At 38.1% G+C, this 15,166-nt stretch overlaps 1 protein-coding gene across 5 annotated transcripts in view; it reads left to right on the plus strand.

Moving 5' to 3' along the window:
• Positions 1-15,166, plus strand: part of WDR89 (WD repeat domain 89) — a 44,916-nt gene that overhangs the window by 2,314 nt on the left and 27,436 nt on the right. For 2 of the 5 annotated variants that reach the window (XR_009695091.1, XM_061156916.1), the window contains exon 2: positions 14,726-14,790. The exons of 2 other annotated variants lie outside the window; for them this stretch is intronic. The gene's annotated coding sequence lies outside the window, so the exon portion shown is untranslated. Of the gene's footprint in view, positions 1-14,725; positions 14,851-15,166 lie in introns of all 5 variants that reach the window. One more of the 5 variants, XM_061156917.1, reaches the window with a different exon arrangement.

Consider the following 15,166-nt stretch of genomic DNA (forward strand, 5'->3'; position numbering starts at 1 on the left):
CAGCCCAGCATTTCGCATGATATTCTCTGCTTATAAGTGCTACTCTGCATATAAGTTAAATAAGCAGGGTGACAATATACAGCCTTGACATACTCCTTTCCCAGTTTGGAACCAGTCTATGGTTCTATGTCCAGTTCTAACTGTTGCTTCTTGACCTGCATATAGATTTCTCAGGAGGCAGGTCAGGTTGTCTGGTATTCCCATCTCTTTCAGAATTTTCCAGTTTGTTGTGATCTACACAATCAAAGGCTTTGGCATAGTCAATAAATCAGAAATAGAGGAAGTTCATGGTTCACGTACTGTTGAAGCCTGAGTTGGAGAATTTTGAGCATTCCTTCACTAGCGTGTGAGATGAGTGCAATTGTGTGTAGTTTGAGCGTTCTTTGGCATTGCCTTTCTTTGAAAACTAACCTTTTCCACTCCTATGGCCACTGCTGAGTTTTCCAAATTTGCTGGCATATTGAGTGCAGCACTTTCACAGCATCATCTTTTAGGATTTGAAATAGCTCAACTGGAACTCCATCACCTCCACTAGCTTTGTTTGTAGTGATGCTTCCTAAGGCCCACCTGACTTCATATTCCAGAATGTCTGGCTCTAGGTGAGTGATCACAACATCGTAGTTATCTGGGTCATGAAGATAGTTTTTGTACAGTTCCTCTGTGTATTCTTGCCACCTCTTCTTAATATCTTCTGCCTCTGTTAGGTCCATTGCATTTTTGTCCTTTATTATGCCCATCTTTGCATAAAATGTTCCTTTGGTATCTCTAATCTTCTTGAAGAGATCTCTAGAATTTCCCATTCTGTTGTTTTCCTCTATTTCTTTGCACTGATCACTGAGGAAGCCTTTCTTATCGCTCCTTGCTATTCTTTGGAACTCTGCATTCAAATGGGTATGTCTTTCCTTTTCTCCTTTGCTTTTTGCTTCTCTTCTTTTCACAGCTATTCATAAGGCCTCCTCAGACAACCATTTTGCCTTTTTGCGTTTCTTTTTCTTGGGAATGGTCTTGATCACTACCTCCTGTACAATGTCACGGACCGCTGTCCCTAGTTCTTCGGATACTTTGTCTATCAGATCTAATCCTTCAATCTATTTGTCACTTCCACTGTATAATCGTAAGGGATTTTAGTTCATACCTGAATGGTCTAGTGGTTTTCCCTACTTTTTTCAGTTTAAGTCTGAATTTGGCAATAAGGAGTTCATGGTCTGAGCCAAAATCAGCTCCCTGTCTTGTTTTGCTGACTGTATAGAGCCATCTTTGGCTGCAAAGAATATAATCAATCTGATTTCAGTATTGACCATCTGGCAATGTCCATGTGTAGAGTCTTCTCTTGTGTTGTTGGAGGAAGGTGTTTGCTATGACCAGTGCATTCTCTTGGCAAAATTCTGTTAGCCTTTGCCCTGCTTCCTTTTGTACTCGAAGGCCAAATTTGCCTGTTATTCCAGGTATCTCTGGACTCCGTACTTTTGCATTCCATTCCCCTATGATGAAAAGGACATCTTTTTTGGGTATTAGTTCTACAAGATCTTATAGGCAGATAATCCACCTAGAGAATCCAGAGTAATCTGTCAATCTCAAGATCCTTAGCTTAATTACAAAATCCCTTTAACTTGTAAGGAAACATGCATAGGTTCCAGGAATTAGAGAAAGGATGTTCTGGGTGGGGGTGCCTTATTTAGCTTGCCACAAGGGGTATAAAGAAGGGTAAAATAGTTTCTATACTAGTGCAGTGTAAAGACTAGTAGGATATGCTGAGAGAAAAAATATTAAGTGACTTCTGGATTGCTGTGAAAAGACCCTTAGTTACCATAAGTTGGTGCTTCAGCTTTTCTACTGGGGAATAGAAGAGGTAAATGAGTATTCCTGTGATAATGTGGATACAAAACCTGAATTAATCCCTTAGAAAAGTGAAATTTCTTGAATTCTAGTCTGTTATAAAAGTTCATGTGAGTGTTGCATTCAGTTTCATAATATTTGTGTTTGATACTGTTTTGAACTGTTGCCGTATCATAACATTGCCGTTCTAGGGAGAATAGAGTTTATTTTGTAGCTTTTTATAATAGCCAGTTTACTGTAGTCATAGGTGTGTTCCCTAGTTTAAGAAGCATGACCTCAGAAGATGGAGATGTATTATAAGGAAGTCAGTAAAGACTCAGTCTCATTCCTCCTAAGGCTAGAATATGCGTGAGTCGTCATGGAGAACTGGACTGATAGTCCCTCATCATTAATACCATCCAGTTCCCCCAGCAAGAAGATAGTAGCTCTGATGACTTCAGTTTTTACTCAGAAGGTAACAATCCATTGCTCTCCTGTCTGGTTGGAATTAATAATTCTCAAGAGACAGAATCTGATGAGTGTGTTACCATCCAAGTATAGATAATATTGGAATAAGATAATATATGAAAGAACTCAGCTCCAAGCAGTCATTCAGTATTCAAGAACTCAGTTCAGTTCAGTTTAGTTGCTCAGTCGTGGACCCCAGGGACTGTAGCACACCAGGCTTCCCTGTCCATCACCAACACCCATTCCCTTCAAGGGATCTTCCTGACCCAGGGATCGAAACTTGGTTTCCTGCCTTGCAGGCAGATTCGTTACCGTCTGAGCCACCAGGGAAGCCCGAGTCCTTTTTAAGCTGGCTGCCTTCCTGTGCCATCATCAGATCCATAGGAAAAATCTCACATCCTTTGCCCTGAAAATAACAATGCATTGCAGTACAGCCATATATCCTTGTTCTGTTGGAGCAGGTATCCAGCCACAGTCTCTTGGATCTTTCCAGGCATGGCTCTTGTGTCAACAGTTAGCAGGGTACCAGATCAAGGTCTGAGCTACTCTCATAAAAGTGGGCATGAAGAAAAAATTCCTCAGTATTTTTCCACAAATAACTTACTCCAAAAAATTATTTTTCAGCTTCTTCTGTGCTTTTATTACTTAAAATGCGTGTCATGCTACCGATTACAAAATTAGTTTTAGGCTACCTTCTTGGCAAGTCCAGTGTGAGTGGTCTGCTTCCTGACTTACGACTGTGAGGGTATAGTACACAGTTTTAGACTCTAATATATTTTTGTACACTTAAGGTACAGTTTGTTGGGTATTTTCTTGGTAATTAATCTCCCAGTAGTTTGAATTTTTAAAAATTCAAACCTAAGGTATTTCACTTGGGAGAAGGAAATGGCAACCCACTCCAGTATTCTTGCCTAGAGAATCCCGTGGACAGAGGAGCCTGAAGGGCTGCTGTCCATAGGGTCACACAGAGTCAGACATGACTGATGTGACTTAGCATGCTTGCAAGGTATTTCACTTACTAAATGTTTCTCTTTGGTTCACTAGTCTTCTCTGTTTCTTTGCCCTGTAGTAATCCATATGAAATAAATATAGAGGAATGAATATTTTTGAAACTGATTATCTCTAGGAAGCTAACATTTAAGTGATTGAGATGAATGATAGAAGTGTTTTTTTTTTTTTTGAATCCTAGAAAATAGTATTATTGTAGAGTTACATTATTTCACATTTATGCATTTTAAATTGGATTTGTTTATCTTTATTTTATTTATTTTTTATTTTGTGGCCATGCCATGCAGCATATGAGATCTTAGTTCCCCTACGATAGAAGCATAGAGTCTTTAACCACTAGGTCACCAGGGAAGTCCTCACTTAGCTTTAAATGCAGGTTTTTCTTGGGTTCCAAGTTTATTTTAGCTGAATTAACTAGTTCATCATTTCAGTTAAATAACTTGTACATCATACAATAATGAGATTTTTAGCAAATAGACCATAAAACTTCATTATGTTTTCTGCTGTACATTTTCCAAATTTTCTTGGCTATAAAGCAACTTGAAAAGTAGAAAGCTTAAAATTTTAGCAGCATAATGTCATAAAAGAAACACTTGGACTCAGCTCTATCTAGACCATGTTAAATATTTAACTTCTCTGAGCTTCAGTTTATTTATTAAAATAAGGATAATAGTATTTGTCCTATTTCAGGGTTGTGAGAAATAGATGAAATGACAAATACTATAGTCCTTAGAAAAATGTGGTTCTTTCATAAAATAGGTTATATTAAGTATCGGTAGTGCCTTAAAAGAGTTCAAGGATAACACTAACTCTATTGTGAACTCCACTAGTTCATGTGATTTTTGAAATTTTGCTGTTTCGTAAGTTGACTGGATCAAAATACAATAAAAATCCTGTCTGTCAAGTCTTTTAAGTTAATATTAGTGTTAGTTAATATTTGTCTCCAAATTTCATTGTGTTGCTAACAATAGAATTTTGTAGGAAAATCAAAAGAAACCTCTGTGCCATTATAGTTGAAATTGTTTCCCTGGTAGTGTAGATTAGTTTCTCATATCAGTTAATATGTTTCTTTTACATGGTCCTTTGTATTGGTATATATACTGAGGTAAGTGATGGCGCCATTCTCTCTGTGGACGTTCATCCTGATCATTATTTTTATTGGCTTTTTAACACATGAAAAGATGCTCAACATCACTCATTATCAGAGAAATGCAAATCAAAACCACAATGAGGTACCATTACACGCCAGTCAGGATGGCTGCTATCCAAAAGTCTACAAGCAATAAATGCTGGAGAGGGTGTGGAGAAAAGGGAACCCTTTTACACTGTTGGTGGGAATGCAAACTAGTACAGCCGCTATGGAGAACAGTGTGGAGATTTCTTAAAAAACTGGAAATAGAACTGCCATATGACCCAGCAATCCCACTTCTGGGCATACACACTGAGGAAACCAGATCTGAAAGAGACACGTGCACCCCAATGTTCATCGCAGCACTGTTTATAATAGCCAGGACATGGAAGCATCCTAGATGCCCATCAGCAGATGAATGGATAAGGAAGCTGTGGTACATATACACCATGGAATATTACTCAGCCGTTAAGAAGAATTCATTTGAACCAGTCCTAATGAGATGGATGAAACTGGAGCCCCTTATACAGAGTGAAGTAAGCCAGAAAGATAAAGAACATTACAGCATACTAACACATATATATGGAATTTAGAAAGATGGTAACGACAACCCTATATGCAAAACAGAAAAAGAGACACAGATGTACAGAACAGACTTTTGAACTCTGTGGGAGAATGTGAGGGTGGAATGTTTCGAAAGAACAGCATGTATATTATCTATGGTGAAACAGGTCACCAGCCCAGATGGGATGCATGAGACAAGTGCTCGAGCCTGGTGCACTGGGAAGACCCAGAGGAATCAGGTGGAGAGGGAGGTGGGAGGGGGGATCGGGATGGGGAATACATGTAAATCTATTGCTGATTCATGTCAATGTATGACAAAACCCACTGAAAAAATAAAATAAAATAAAGTGTTTCACTATTTCTTTTCTATTATTATTATTTAATTGGAGGAAAATTGCTTTACAATGTTGTGTTGCTTTCTGCCATACAACAATGCAATTTAGCCATAATTATATATATATATATATATATATATATAACCTCCTTCTTGAGCCTCCCTCCCACCCACCCCCATCCCACCTCTCTAGATCATCACAGAGTGGCAGGCTGGGCTCCCTGTATTACACAGCAACTTCTCACCAGCTACCTGTTTTACATATGGTAGTGTATATATATTGATGTTACAGTCTCCATTCATCCCACCCTCTCCTTCCAACACTGTGTCCACAAAGTCCATTCTCTATATCTGCATCACCATTCCTTCACTGCAAATAGGTTCATCAGTACCATTTTTCTAGATTCTATGTATATGAGTTAATATGCAATATTTGTTTTTCTCTTTCTGACTTTACTTTGTATAACAAGCTGTAGGTTCATCCCCCTCACTAAAACTGGCTCACATGTGTTCCTTTATGGCTGAATAATATTCCATTGTACATATGTACCACAACTTCTTTATCCATTTACCCTTTGATGAACATCTAGTTTGCTTCCGTGTCCTAGCTATTGTAAACAGTGCTGCCATGAACGTTGGGGTACGTGTGTTCTTTTCAATTATGATTTTCTCAGGGTATATGCCCAGTAGTGGGATCAGTGGGTCATAAGGTAGTCTGGGGCTTCTCAGGTGATACAGTTGTTAAAGAATCCACCTTCAATGCAGGAGACTCAAGAGACTCTTTCCTCAGCAGGAAAGATCCCCTAGAGAAGGACGTGAGAAACTACTCCAGTGTTCTTTCCTGGAAAACTCCATGGACAGAGGAGGCTGGCGGGCTGCAGTTGATGGGGTTGCATAGCATTGGACACAGCTGAGCATGTATGCACATGTGTAGTTCTATTTCTAGTTTTTTAAGGAATCTCCATACTGTTCTTCATAGTGACTGTGTCGATTTACATTCCTACCAACAGTGCAAGAGAGTTTCCTTTTCTCCAGCATTTATTGTTTGTAGATTTTTTGATGATGGTCATTCTGACTGGTGTGAGGTGATACCTCATTGTAGTTTTTTTTTTTCCTCTCATTGTAGTTTTGATTTGCATTTCTCTAATAGTGATATTGAGCATCTTTTCATGTTTTATTGGCCATCTGTATGTCTCTTTGGAGAAATGTCTCTTTAGGTCTTCTGCTCATTTTTTGATTGGGCTGTTTGTTTTTCTGATATTGAGCTGTGTGAGCTGCTTATGTGTTTTGGAGATTAATCCTTTGTGAGTTGTCTCACTTGCAATTATTTTCTCCCATTCTGAGGGTTGTCTTTTAATCTTGCTTATTGTTTCCTTTGCTGTGCAAAAGCTTTCAAATTTAATTAGGTTTCATTTGTTTATTTTTATTTCCATTTTTGTAGTTCAGTTCAGTACAGTCACTCAGTCATGTCCAACTCTTTGCGACCCCATGGACTGCAGCACACCAGTCCTCCCGGTCCATCACCAACTCCCAGAGTCTACCCAAACCCATGTCCATTGAGTCGGTGATGCCATCCAACCATCTCATCCTCTGTCGTCCCCTTCTCCTCCTGCCCTCAATCTTTCCCAGCATCAGGGTCTTTTCAAATGAGTCAGCCCTTCGCATCAGGTGGCCAAAGTATTGGAGTTTCAGCTTCAACATCAGTCCCTCCAATGAACACCCAGGACTGATCTCCTTTAGGATGGACTGGTTGGATCTCCTTGCAGTCCAAGGGACTCTCAAGAGTCTTCTCCAACACCACAGTTCAAAAGCATCAATTCTTTGGCACCGAGGTTTCTTTATAGCCCAACTCTCACATCCATACATGACCACTGGAAAAACTATAGCCTTGACTAGAGGGGCCTTTGTTGGCAAAGTAATGTCTCTGCTTTTTAATATGCTGTCTAGCTTGGTCATAACTTTCCTTCCCAGGAGTAAGCGTCTGTTAATTTCAAGGCTGCAATCACCATCTGCAGTGATTTTGGAGCCCAGAAAAATAAAGTCAGCCACTGTTTCCATTGTTTCCCCATCTATATGCCATGAAGTGATGGAACCGGATGCCAAGATCTTAGTTTTCTGAATGTTGAGTTTTAAGCCAACTTTTTCACTCTCCTCTTTCACCTTCAACAAGAGGCTCTTTAGTTCTTCTTCACTTTCAGCCATAAGGGTGGTGTCATCTGCATATCTGAGGTTATTGATATTTCTCCCGGCAATCTTGATTCCAGCTTGTGCTTCTGCCAGCCCAGCGTTTCTTATGATGTACTCTGCATATAAGTTAAATAAGCAGGGTGACAATATACAGCCTTGACGTACTCCTTTTCCTATTTGCAGCCAGTCTGTTGTTCCATGTCCAGTTCTAACTGTTGCTTCTTGACCTGCATACAGGTTTCTCAAGAGGCAGGTCAGGTGGTCTGGTATTCCCATCTCTTTCAGAATTTTCCAGTTTATTGTGATCCACACAGTCAAAGGCTTTGGCATAGTCAATAAAGCAGAATTATTGTAGAAGGTGGTTCAAAGAGGATCTTGCTGTGATTTATGTCAAAGAGTGTACTGCCCATGTTTTTGTCTAAGAGCATTATTGTTTCTGGTTTTACATTTAAGTCTAATCCATTTTGAGTTTATTTTTGTGTATGGTGTTTGGAAGTGTTCTAGTTTCATTCTTTTACATGCAGTTGTCCAGTTTTCCTAGGACCACTTATTGAAGAGGCTGTCTTTTCTCCATTGTATATTCTTGCCTCCTTTGTCAAAGACAAGGTGCCTATAGGTGTGTGGGTTTATCTCTGGGCTTGCTTTCTTGTTCCATTGGTCTATATTTGCTTCTGTATTTCTGTTTTTGTCCCAGTACCATACTGTCTTGATGACTATAGCTTTATAATATAGTCTGAAGTCAGGAAGTTTGATTCCTCCAGCTCCATTTTTCTTTCTCAAGATTGCTTTGGCTATTTGGGGTGTTTTGTGTTTCTGTACAAATTGTGAAATTGTTTATTCTAGTTCTGTGAAAAATTCCGTTGGTAGTTTGACAGGGATTGTATTGAATCTGTAGGTTGCTTTGAGTAGTATAGTCATTTTGACAATATTGATTCTTCCAATCCAAGAACATGGTATATCTCTCCATCTGTTTGTGTCATTTTTTATTTCTTTCAACACTGTCTTATAGTTTTCTGCATACAGGTCTTTTGTCTCTTTGGGTCGGTTTATTCCTAAGTATTCTTTTTGTTGCACTGGTAAATGGGATTGTTTCCTTAATTTCTCTTTCTGATTTTTCATTGTTAGTGTATAGGAATGTAAGGGATAGATCTAGTGAGGTTAAGAGCACAGATTCTTAAACCAAGCTACCTGAGTTGAATACTGGCTCCAATTATAACTACTTTGTAGGCTGTTAGGAGAGTTAAATGAATAAATATTTGTGAAGTGCTTGAAACAGGGCCTGACACACACTATTTTTTTTAATTATTTTAATTGGAAGCTAATTACTTTACAGTATTGTAGTGGTTTTGCCATACATTGACATGAATCAGCCTTGGATATACATGTGTTCCCCATCCTGAACCCCCCTCCCACCTCCCTCCTCATCCCATCCCTCAGGGTCATCCCAGTGCACCAGCCCTGGGCACCCTGTCTCATGCATCAAACCTGGGCTGGCGATCTGTTTCACATATGATAATATACATATTTCAATGTCATTCTCCCAAATCATCCCACCCTCACCTTCTCCCACAGAGTCCAAAAGACTGTTCTAAACATCTGTGTCTCTTTTGCTGTCTCGCATATAGGGTTATCATTACCATCTTTCTAAATTCCATATATATGCGTTAGAATACCGTATTGGCTGACACACACTATTAAGTAAATACCTTCCTTGATGATTTTATTCATATATCATTCATCAAGTATTAATGTGAAATAATAGCAAGAAGAGAAGAAACTCTAGATGTTGGCTTATATTTTAAATTATATCTTGTACCTGACATTATTTTTTTCTGACATTACTTTAAATCTTTCTTTAAGCCTATAAATATTTGGAAATGTGCACATCTAGGCATCTAAAATTGGCACTGCATTTCACATCATTGATATTACCACTGTCTTTTTAAAAACTTCCTTAGTATGAAGACTTTCCACATATATATGCTTTAAATATTTTAATTATATGTCACTTGGTTGTATGAATTCATTTTTGTTAGTGCCAATAAAAATTATAATAGCACCACTTTGTATTAGACTGTTTATTTTTAGTTTGGCTACGCTGGGTCTTCATTGCAGCATGCAAGATCTTTTAGTTGCAGCATGTGGGATCCAGTTCACTGACCAGGGATTGAATCCGGGCCCCCTGCATTGGGAGCACAGTCTTAGCTACTGGACTACCAGGGAAATCCTGAATGGCCATTTTAGAATGCTTTGTGAAATATGTTCTTTATATCATTTGGGAGGTAGTATAAGGAAGTATTTAAGACTGTGGACTCAAGCCAGATTTCAGTTCCAGTCCCTGTTCTACATTTGTGAGCTGAGTGACCTTTGGCATGTCACCTACCCTTTCAAGCTTTACTTCCTAATTATAAAATAGGGAATCTACATCGTAGGGTTGTCTGGGAGCTTAAATGAGATATTCATATAAGACATTTAGAACAGTGCCTGGATTATAGCACAAGTTCAGTCCATCCTTAGTTACTGTTAATGTCACTAATGTATACAGAAGAATCAGTAAACACAGTAAGTAGAAATGTGAGGAAACTAAGATTCAGACCGAATCTGTGATTTACTAAGGGTCACATGCAAAAACGAAAAAAGTAAGGCCCCCTCACTTCTAGTGCAGATGTTTTCCCATGAAAAGAGTGTCTCCTTTTCTACCATTAACACCTTTTAGCACACTCATAATGACTAGGTACATCCCAGAGACATGTTCCTTCATTTTCCGTTGTGTTTCCAACTTTTGGCTGCTTGTTAGAGTATTTTTATCTTGGTTCTAATTCTGTCAGACTGCTCTTTCTTCATGAATCCTTCGGTCCTGCAGCATGCATGACAGGCATCTATCTTCAAGAAAGGAGAATAGATATTGAAGCTAAATTTTTCACAGTGGTTAGTTTATTTTAAAACTTGATTTCATTAGCCTATGGTTAATTTGTATTTCGTGTAGCCCTGAATTATTTTTGCAGAGCTATTTTATTCATTCTAAACTTACCCTCCCCCACCCTGCCCTGCAATTGTAAAGTCGAACTGAAGTTATTTCTTAGGAACTAAGAAAGGAGCTTGAAAATCACACAAATACCCTGAGCCATTCTAAAAATAGGAAGGATGCAATTTGTGAATCATCAGTTTATTTTTGAAAATTTTGAAAGATTATAATTTGGATGTATTTTTTTGGCATCAAAAACATGTTTATATCATATGAACAAAGCAAGTAGTATTTAGTGCTTTATACTGGAATTTTGAATTTTTTTGATCCTGTAACATGTTTTGTGAAAGAAGAGTTGCATTTTGAACATGTTTACTCCGAATTTGGGTGTGTAGGACTAGTTATTAAATAACATTCAAATCATCAGGTGTTTGTTTGCTAAATACTTTCTGCATATGGGGTGATGTTCCTAAATCCTAGTTCATTCTTCAGTTTTGCTTTCATGGTGCTTTCTAGGAGGTCGAGTGAATTGATCTTCTCAAAACTGTGGTTATGGGTTGTTGTTGTTGTTGTTTTTAATCAATATTGATAAGATTATTACTATTTAATTTCTCTAGAAAGGGGATAGCTGCTTCTAAAGGTTGGTCTGTGTGTGTGTTTCCTGTCTTTGGCTGTCATTGTTTTACATCTGTGGGTAGTTCCTTATCTTTGCCACCTTGTCTGCCTCTCAAGTGTGTTTCGTATGTGTTTGTATTTTTACACTCCTCTTATGGGAGGTAGGATTTCCTGAGGCATGCTGTGGAGTTAGTCTCCAGCTGGTAGAAGATTGATATTAGAGAACTGAAAAATATAGTTCCTGTCCTTAAGAAATTTCTACTTTACACTGGGGAGAGAAACAAATATAAATATATAACACGTACAACTAGGGATAAATAACGTTTTAGTACATTTAGCATGTGATTGCTAAATGAATAACAGTTGGTATTTTGGCATTCAGAGTAAGTAGAAACACTTTAGGTTGAGTTAAGAAGGATTTTGTAGTACTGGTGAACTTTTAGCTAGATCTTAAAGCATGGGTATTATCTAGATAACTCAAGAAAATGATGTAGGATTCTTGGGAAGAGTAGCAACTCTTTTAGCAGCTGTATTATGGAGAAAATATTTGGCCTATTAAAATATTGTTGAGTCTAGGGATGCTATAAAATACATTGTGTAATTCACATGTTCAAATGTCTGCATGTGAAACAACAATAGAATGTATGTCATTTTTATGAAAATTATTTAGTTTTATGAACTTAAGAAAATGTTCATGAAATCATATATTTGCTTTTATTTCTGATATACTGAATGTCAATATTTTTTACAAGATGAAGTTGGCATCTAAGAATAAAACTCACATGCTGTTTCTCCTGTGAGAAGTAAGAAATTTTCCCATTCTTGCCATCTTTGTTCAGGAGTCAGCTGTTGAATCAAGTGTTTCCTGTCATGCTCCGTATCAGGCACAGAGGAAGATTATTATAGTTGCAGACTAGAGGTAATGGAAAACAGGAAGACAGTGGCAGGATAAACAGTGAGGAGGTGGATGTGAAGGGCGATTTTCAAGGTAGGCTTTATTAGCTAGTGGAATCTTATCCTTGGCCTCCCTTTAATCAAAGGTAATTCTGAGATTTTGAGTTTTGGTGACTGAGAAGACTGTGCGGTTAACAGAGATGACGAATATATGTTTGAGTTACATTTTCAGTATAATTAATTTCAAGTTTTAGCAGCATGTTCAGGGGTAGAGGTCTAGGCACATTAGAAAAACAGGATTAGAATTTTGAAGAGAGATCAGTGTTGAGGATAAAAGCTAGGAGTTCACATAGAGGTAGTAATTTATATTGCCAGGGGAAGAGAGGAAAAGAACAACTAAGAAAGTCTTAGTTGTCCTGGGAACAGTTTAAATTTCTTCTGTTTAGAGACTTTGTAGTTAAGTCCTGAATGATGTTTTTTGTCATTCTCTAATTTTTGCACCTGTTGCTTAATGGCTGTAGTCATTGGTGCCAAGAACAAAGTAGGCAAGTATTTAAAAAGAATTTGATAGTTTAAGTCCAAGCTAAATGTTTTCATGTTTAGTAAAGTTAAATTTGACAGTACATTATTTTCAGTCCTTTTTATCCTTCACATCAGATCTATATATTAAGTGTGGAATTTTTTTTCTCTTAATATCCGGCTTTTGCAGGATGGTTCGAGAATTACGCCTTTTGTTGGTTATTTCTCTGATATCAGGATCTTTCACTGTGTTCAGAGGAAAGGAAATGAGTTTAGAACTTAACTACGTTCTTATCTTCCTGTGATATGGCACAGAGTGATTAAGAGCACTGGTCTGTCCTGTTGAATCTTTACACAAACATAAAACTATAAGTATTTATGTTTAAGGGTTTTTACCACTCTTTTTATTTCTATTTCAACAGATCTCTTTTGCTATTCACCTAATTTAGAGTAATAAATAGTGAACCTAGACTTTGAAATGTAAAAGATGTCTTTAACTATCAATTTATAAACATTTATAAAATATAGCCTTTTGTATGAGAGATATGGTGACATGATTATAGGCTCTCCAGTATCAGGAAGCCTCATTCTGGCTTAATCTTATTTTAAGTACTGATTAACAGTGGAAATTAAAAGAATGTTAAGGTGTTCTTCCCACAGTTTGTATATTCAATTTGATTTCAGTTGTCATGGTTAATCATGGGCTTCCCAGGTGCTGCTAGTGGTAAAGAACCCACCTGCCAATGCAGGAGACAAGAGACACAGGTTCGATCCCTGAATCTGGAAAATCCCCTGGAGGAGGGCAATGGCAACCCACTCCAGTATTCTCGCCTGTAGAATCCCATAGACAGAGGAGCCTGGCAAGCTATGGTCCATTGGGTCACAAAAAGTCAGACACAACTGAAGTGACTTAGCACGAACACATAGTTAACAACATGAGGGTGTGTGTGTGTGTAAAATCTAATAAGTTATTCTGCAAGCTTATCATTTGGTGCTTGCATTTCTTTGAAATTTTCTATGCTGACACTCAATAGTCTTATGGGCCAGCCATCATTTTGATCACTTAATATGTAGTAGTTAATTTGTATCTTATAACAACCCTAATAGGTTGTCTTATAACAACCCTATTAGGTTGGAACTGTTAACCCCTGTTTAAATAATAGAAGCTGAAACACAAAGCTAGTGAAGCCAGAATTTGAACCTTGACAGTCTGGCAGTATACTCATCCTCTTAGCTATTGTACAGTATCTATTTCTCTAAGTCTCAGTTTCCTCACCTCAAGGGCAGTCATAAAAAGATTGTTTTTTAGGGTTACTGCTTGGTAGGACTAAATAAAGCAATGCTTGTGAAGAGACTGATTCAGGATCCTAGATATTAATGATAAGTTAATACTTATTTGGCTACTTTTTGGGGGTCCTTCTGTTTCTTTTTTCCTTGTCTCCTTTATAGTTTTTATTTTTCCTCTGCCCATTTCTTTTAACTGGTGTTTCAAGGTTCCATTCTTGACCTGCTGTTGTATATCATTCTGTATAATTCCCCTTCAGGAGGTTCATCAACTTTCCCAGTTTTTAACCACTGCCTACTTCCTATAGGTCAATGATCCAATTCTGTACTTTCCTCCTGAGTTGTAAGCTGATGTATCCAAATGTCTGTTGTACATCCTCCTTTGCCTACCCCCACATGTCCCTCCAGCTTGATGCAGATAAAACTACAAACGGTTTTAATCGGACTTGAAACTAAAGGATACAAAATGGAGAATCTTGCACTTTAGCTCTCAGAACAGCAAAACTTGAAGACTAAGAGACTGATATTCCATAAATGCCTGATGTATAAAAGATTGAAACTTAACCTCTGACCAATGAATTGCTCCCCATCTTTGAGCCAGTTAACTCTGCATGACCACTAATTGGGCTCTCCCCTTTTATACTCCTTGCCCGTGAATGCAACCCATTCTTAACCTTCTTCAGTGGACTCACCTATAGCTCACTGCAGCTGCATGTCCTGAATTACAATATCTCTGCTACTCCAGAATAAACTCGATTTTTGGTATCTTGTGAAGAAGGAAATGGCAATCCACTCCAGTGTTCTTGCCTGGAGAATTCTATGGACAGGGGAGCCTGGCAGGCTACAATCCATGGGATCACAAAGAATCAGACATGACTGAACGACTAACATACACATACGCTTGGTATCTTGTGTTTGCCTCAGCTTACCTCTTTTCTTTTAGGTTGACCTTACATGGTGTCATAAGTGGGATCTGAAGGCACCAACCACTTGAACCTCTGGAATCAAGTGAGTTTCTTGTAGTTGAGTCCTTTGCACTGTTAGCTTCTATGAGCCATTCTAACTTTGGTAAGTCTCCTCAGAGCTCAAGCTGCCTTCTTTTGTTTGAGCTCTCCTACTTTATTCAGGATCTAGATAGAGACAGATTGCCCTTCTGGTTAAGTACTCTTGTTTCTGATAATTGTATCCAGTCATCTGAATGTACTAAAGGTACATTTAGTACTGAATGTACTAAAGTACTCCCCACAACCACCACCTTGAGGGATCCTAGCTGGTTTTACGTTAAAAAAAATGTATGGCCTTTCTTCCTGTGCGTGTTTGACTAAATAGACCAATCTTACTAAGGATAACACAGAACTCCAATGGCCATTGTGTGGAAACTTTG

The sequence above is a fragment of the Dama dama genome, chromosome 12, assembly GCF_033118175.1.
Source record: "Dama dama isolate Ldn47 chromosome 12, ASM3311817v1, whole genome shotgun sequence".
Classification (NCBI taxonomy): Eukaryota; Metazoa; Chordata; class Mammalia; order Artiodactyla; family Cervidae; genus Dama; species Dama dama.